This window comes from Cornus florida, unplaced genomic scaffold (genome assembly GCF_030987335.1).
Source record: "Cornus florida cultivar Cherokee Brave unplaced genomic scaffold, ASM3098733v1 CherokeeBrave_3.0.0_Hap2_Chr04, whole genome shotgun sequence".
Lineage (NCBI taxonomy): Eukaryota > Viridiplantae > Streptophyta > Magnoliopsida > Cornales > Cornaceae > Cornus > Cornus florida.
The window spans coordinates 62,286,987-62,292,986 of record NW_026775574.1 but is presented as its reverse complement, the minus strand read 5'-3'; the positions used below and the strand labels follow the sequence as shown (position 1 = coordinate 62,292,986).

General features: G+C 37.2%; 1 pseudogene; it reads right to left on the bottom strand.

The window, feature by feature from the left end:
* Positions 1–5,784: 5,784 nt before the first annotated feature.
* Positions 5,785–5,883, bottom strand: LOC132305856 (small nucleolar RNA R71; annotated as a pseudogene).
* Positions 5,884–6,000: the final 117 nt, after the last annotated feature.

Here is a 6,000-nt window from a genome sequence, read left to right as displayed (position 1 = left end):
TCATTCACCAACCACCACAACAACAAGGCCAAGTTCCATATAGAATGCCAAGGCCAATGTATGCTCCACAACCTCCCATCAACAATCAAGGAATTCAAAACCAAGGTGTTCATGTTGCACCTTAAGTGGTTAATCCACCTCTTGCTTTAAGAGACTATTATGTGTGTGACGACCCTGGTTTTTAGGCCAGCGTGTCCTATGATGAACTGTAAGGATGATCCGATAACGGATCCGAATGCAGAAGCGAAAACAGAAAATAAGACTCTAAGAAGTCAAAGTGACCTTCCATGAGGTCGTGGAACTCAATAAGAACTGATGCGGAAGCAAAAGATCGAAAATATGACAAATAAGCCCCCAGGGGCAAAATAGTCATTTCTAAAAACTGTAGATTTGGGTGCCACCGAGCACACCGATGGAAGGACAACAAAAAACTAATCAAGATGGACTCAAGAATCGCATGATTCGGAGTCCGAACGAAGGAGAAACGGCATGACGAAGAAAAACGAGCACTTAAAGCAAAAAGGGTAAACTGGTAATTATTCAGGAAGAACCGGGTGCAACCGAGCAGACCGTTGGAAAGACAGCGAAAAATTAGTCAAGTTTAAAAAAAAATTCACTTGAATCGGAGTCCGAACGAAGGAGAAAAGCCCAAAAGAAGAATTGACGTCGCAGCGGCCCGACGAGGGGCCATGGCGCACACGACGCCCATGCGCGAGCCCACCGGCGTGCATGCCGGCGCCCAAAGACATGGCATGGTGGCAGCCCTTGGCTGCTGCTACATTTTTTTTTATCTGCCCAGAACGGAGGCTTGAAACGGAGGTCAAGACGAGTTTTTTTGGAAAAACATGAAAAAGAAACCCTCCCTAAAATTGAGTTTTCTACCCGACATAGCAAACGGAATCGAAAAAAACTCACTGTGAAATTCCTAAAATGCCCCTAGATCAGAACTGAACAAGAGGGTCATAAAGCTGCTAAATGAAAACTGGAAGCTGAAACTTCATGAGGGATTTCCGGCACCAAGACGACATTTTCTGGAAAAACACGAAAAAGAAACCCCCCCTAAAATCACGTTTTCTAAGCGACCATGTTGAAAGAAGAAAATAAAACTAAGGTGAAAGGTCCATAATGCCCCTAGATCAGAATATGCAAAAAAAATGCGAAATGAATTCACAAGAGGCTCAAAACACAAACGATGAGGTTTTGCCTGGAAACGACTATGCACGCAAACGTAACTTACCTATTTAAACGCGCTACAATGGTCCATGGCTTAAAAATATAGCCGATGCAAAATCCGACCCCCCAATGGGCAAAAAGGCAAAAATGGACTTGGAATGGAAAACATGGAATCCAAAAATGCAAAACGGGATCAAATGACCGTTTGGCCCATGGCCACACTTCATACAAGATTAATAAGACCCTATAAAAGAATGAAAATAGAATTCCCACACCAGATGCAACCGTGGTGAAACAATGACTTGCGATTTTTCAAGTTTTTCATAACATTTCATGAAGTTAAAAAGTTGCATAGAATACAATACACATGTCATTGGCCTCCGGCCTCATCTCATATATGTCAAATACATTGAAAGGAGTGCACTTAAGTACACATTACATACATGGAATCAAATATACATATTTTGACATGTAAGTCTACAAAATGACATTTCATGCTAACATTTGCATGAAATGGAAACTTGAAAGCTACACGACATCCAAGGAATGCTAGGCTTCATGAACCAAGTCTTCGTACCTGAAATATGTCCCAGTATCGTAGGGGTGAGTAAGATAAAGCTACTCGTAGGAGATGAGCATGCATCGACCTAGCATTTTACAAATTTATCACCTTAAGGTGAAACATGTTAAAGGGGCTCATGCCACCTAACGTTTATGTCCAAGTGAGACTCAAGGAGCATCCTAAGCTACCTTAGAGTGTTTTTAGCATAAATCACATCATCCATGCATTTCAACAACATAGAAACATGTTATACAAAGTAACAAGAATCATGATATAAATACATGAATGAAACAAATCAAAGTTGGAGTAATCCGATTAATACAACGAGTTTATAGTTACCACGGATCACATTATCAATGTAATTGAACAAAGTCTAAAGGAATCCATACAACATGACAAAAGCATATTTGAATACAAGTTAACAAGAATTAAATTATCCATGCAATTCAACAACAAAAGAGCATGCTATACAATGCAACAAGGTATAAGTTCTCAAAACCATCAACTTAGAATCTGAAGCACAAAATAACAGTAGTGGGTCATGCCACCTAACATCTAAGTTCTAAATGAATCAATAGGATTATTCCTAAGCTATGTTAGAACGTCAAAACACAATTTTCAATATCGATGCAATTTAACCAATATTGGAACTTCCAATACAACGCATAAAGCACAATTTCGCAAAGTTAACATCCTGTAACTTAAAATGGAACGACAAATAAGAAACAACAAGTTACAACATCATCTAGTTATCAACTTGAAAATGAAATGCGAAATCAAACAAAGTGGATACTCGGACGTCACGCCGGATCAAACCGACAACATAGTTACTTTAGGGTTACTAGCCCATGGGTAACCTCCCTATGTGCGCACTAGACCATATAGAGGGACTATCCCCCATACTAGAACCACGTCCTAGCCATAGTCAAACAACGACATCCCCAAGTTTCCAAAATCAACAAGTTATGCAACAGCGCATATATCCGCAGGAATATGCAATCAGCTATCTGCCAAGCACAACCAAATTTGGAAACCTATACAATACATGCTCTAAGTCCACAACTAATATGATGTGATGAATGTCGAATCTTCAGTGTGCGATTCGTTACACGCTATGCATGAATGATGTTAAATACGAAGTGTGCAAATCATTACACAAGGCAACAATATATTCAATAAGAAAAACATATTCTCATTAGTACAAACATAGCAACTATGTTATCCAATGTTCAAAACATAACCAAATGAATATACAACAAGTCTAAGTCCATGATTTGAATATAGAAACCACTTCTAAAACACAACTAGATCATGGAGCAAATTGATAGAATTTAAATAGATAAAAACAATTAAATTCTCTAGATTTCCGATTCAATTTCAATTAACCTCAATTTTATACATGTTAAAGGACATGGCATGGTCATCACCTATATTCATTCTAAAACTCAATTAGGTTGTTGGAACAACAAAGTAGAACTTTAATTAAATCATGCTAATTTAATTACCAAGGTTCTAAAACAACTTCTAATAGTCCCAAATTAATATATGCTAGTAACAAGTCATGATCAATACAATTATCAAGTTAAAAACTTAATTAAGCTAAGGGGACCATTAAATAGATTTTAATTAATTCTTTTAATTAAAATCCCTAGATTTTCAAACTTAACCAAATGCTCTCAATTTAACATATCTTAGAGAACATGCCAAGGACTAGGGAAATATCACATTACAAATTTATTTCATTCAATTTAAGACCATGTGACTTAACCTTTCACTAAAGTTAAATATAAATTAAAAGTTGCAATTCTCATGCAATTAATCCCAATTTAATATATGTGAATAACTATACCCAAGCTTAATTTTCTAGCATGCCACAATACAATCCCAAGTTGTATATCACCATGAAGATTAAATCTTAAACATGGAATTTAATTAAATGAAAGGTTTCAAAACCTCACCGAATATTCTAAATCAAATATATGTGAAGCTATATGGCATGTAGATCAAGAATATCAAGTCGGAATTCGAATGGAGTGAATAGTGCACTCGGGGCAAATTAATTAATAATTACTAATTTTCAAAACACCTCCAATCACTTTCAAATTCAACTATGTTGGAGAGCATGTTAAGGCCTAATTTAGTATGCTAACACATATTGATTTTAAGCTAGTTAAGGCCATGCGAATTAATCTTTCACCTAAGATAAATATTAAATAGAATCTTTAATACTTATTCAAACGTTCCAATTTTAATACACGACAATGAGCATATCAAGGGGCAATATAAAATCATGCTACATGTTTAAACCAAGTCACGAGGAACCGGGAAAATTAGATCCCGTACAAGAAAAATAAATAATAAAATCTCTAGATTTTATATTTAATCATACAAATAAGTAGTATAAGCATCAAAAGCATGCTATATAACAAGAATTTAAACCTAAAACATCCCCTACCTCAATTTGAGATGAAAATCCCAAAGGCCCACCAAAATAAAAGTGCTCCGAATTCGACGATACCGAGAGGTTTTGTCGAGGACAACACCGTGAACATAACCCCCATCAAAGCCCCATCAAAATTATAACTTGACCTCAAAACCAAACTCAAAAAATGGTCAAAACTAAATTCTAATAAGGGGGAAAGGTAGAGCATGGCGAGGGGAACAACAAACGTTAAGGCCGAAAACTTTCCATCAAAGAAAAGTGAACCAAAAGAGGAGAGAGAAGATGGCAGCACCCCTTGGGCTGCCATGGGAGCTCCAGGTCGTGCATGAAGAGGGGTGAAGATGAAAATTGAAATATCTCACCCCCCTTTTATAGAAATCTCAAAAAAGTGCCCCGAACAGGCCCCGCCGGGTCCAAAAAAGTAAAATTTGAGCAGACGCGCTCAAATGGCAAAACTTTGTGAACGAAAAAGATTCAAAATGATAAAATATGGACAATGAAAGAAATGGCATCAAAAATTGAGTCCCGAGCAGAAAGTTATGCCCAAAACAAGTTTGGTGAAAACTAGGGCCAGAAACCCTGAAACAGGAAAACATCGACCAGGAGGAAATTCCAAGAGTACACAACTCGACGAAATGTGAAAATGAATCCCGTACGAGGATCCAGGCTCAAAATAAGACATTTTGCAATAACTTTCATTAATTGCACAATGGCCCCTCTAAAAAGTGAAAACTGCACTTATGGCCCAGAATGAAAATATCTTCCAAAAATATTTTCTTAAAAACCCCTGAAATAAAATATCTTCAAAAGATATTTACAAAAAACACCCCAAGAAAAGAAAATAATTTCAAAGAACTTTGCATCCATGCCCCTATGGACACCGGAAGCAACCAGAGTACTTTCTTGCAAAAGTAAAGATACGTATTTCGTGGAAACCACTCAAGATGAAGGCACGTGAAGTCAAAAACCAACTCCGAGCATGAGAAGTGAGATTGTGCCAAAAACTGACAAACGGAGATAAGACAGAATAGGGAAAAGGACGAAATAGCGCATAGTGTCGAAAAACGAAAAATGTAAAAATGACTCAGTCCTCAAAGGAAGTTGTCAATCCACGGAAAAAAGTCTCAGGAACCAATTCTGAGCACTCGAGATGACACTAGGCGACACGAAACAGAGCTCAGAAAAGAAAATTAAACGAAAAAAATTCATTCGTAAAATTTCAGGAAAAAGGAAAGGAAGGCAAATGACCGGGTCGTTACAATGTGCCTAATGAGTATAATGCACCTACATGCATCTAATTGCCTCCATTTAAAGCACATCATTATGAAATTAAGTCACAAACCATTCAAATGCTTCCTAACTATCATGGATTTCCAAGTGAAGAACCTTACAAGCATTCGGATGAGTTTCTTGAAATATGTTCCACCATAAAATATACAGACATGCCGGAAGAGGTTTTAAGACTCAAACTTTTTCCATTCACCTTAAAAGACAAGGCAAAGTATTGGTTTAACAATCTTAGGCCTTTTTCAATTACTTCTTGGGCAGAAATGCAACAAGAGTTCTTGAAAAAGTATTATCCGGTTTCTAAGACCAATACCATGAAGACCTCAATTTGAGACTTTTCACATGGGGATGGAGAAACGTTTCATGAGGCATGGGAACGCTTCAATGAATTACTTAGGAAGTATCCACATCATGACATGCCCAAATGGCAATTAGTTCAATACTTCTTTGAGAGCTTATCGAACAACTATAAGGGTATGGTTGATGCTTCTATGAGTGGCTCATACATTAATAAGCATGAGGATGACGTGTGGTG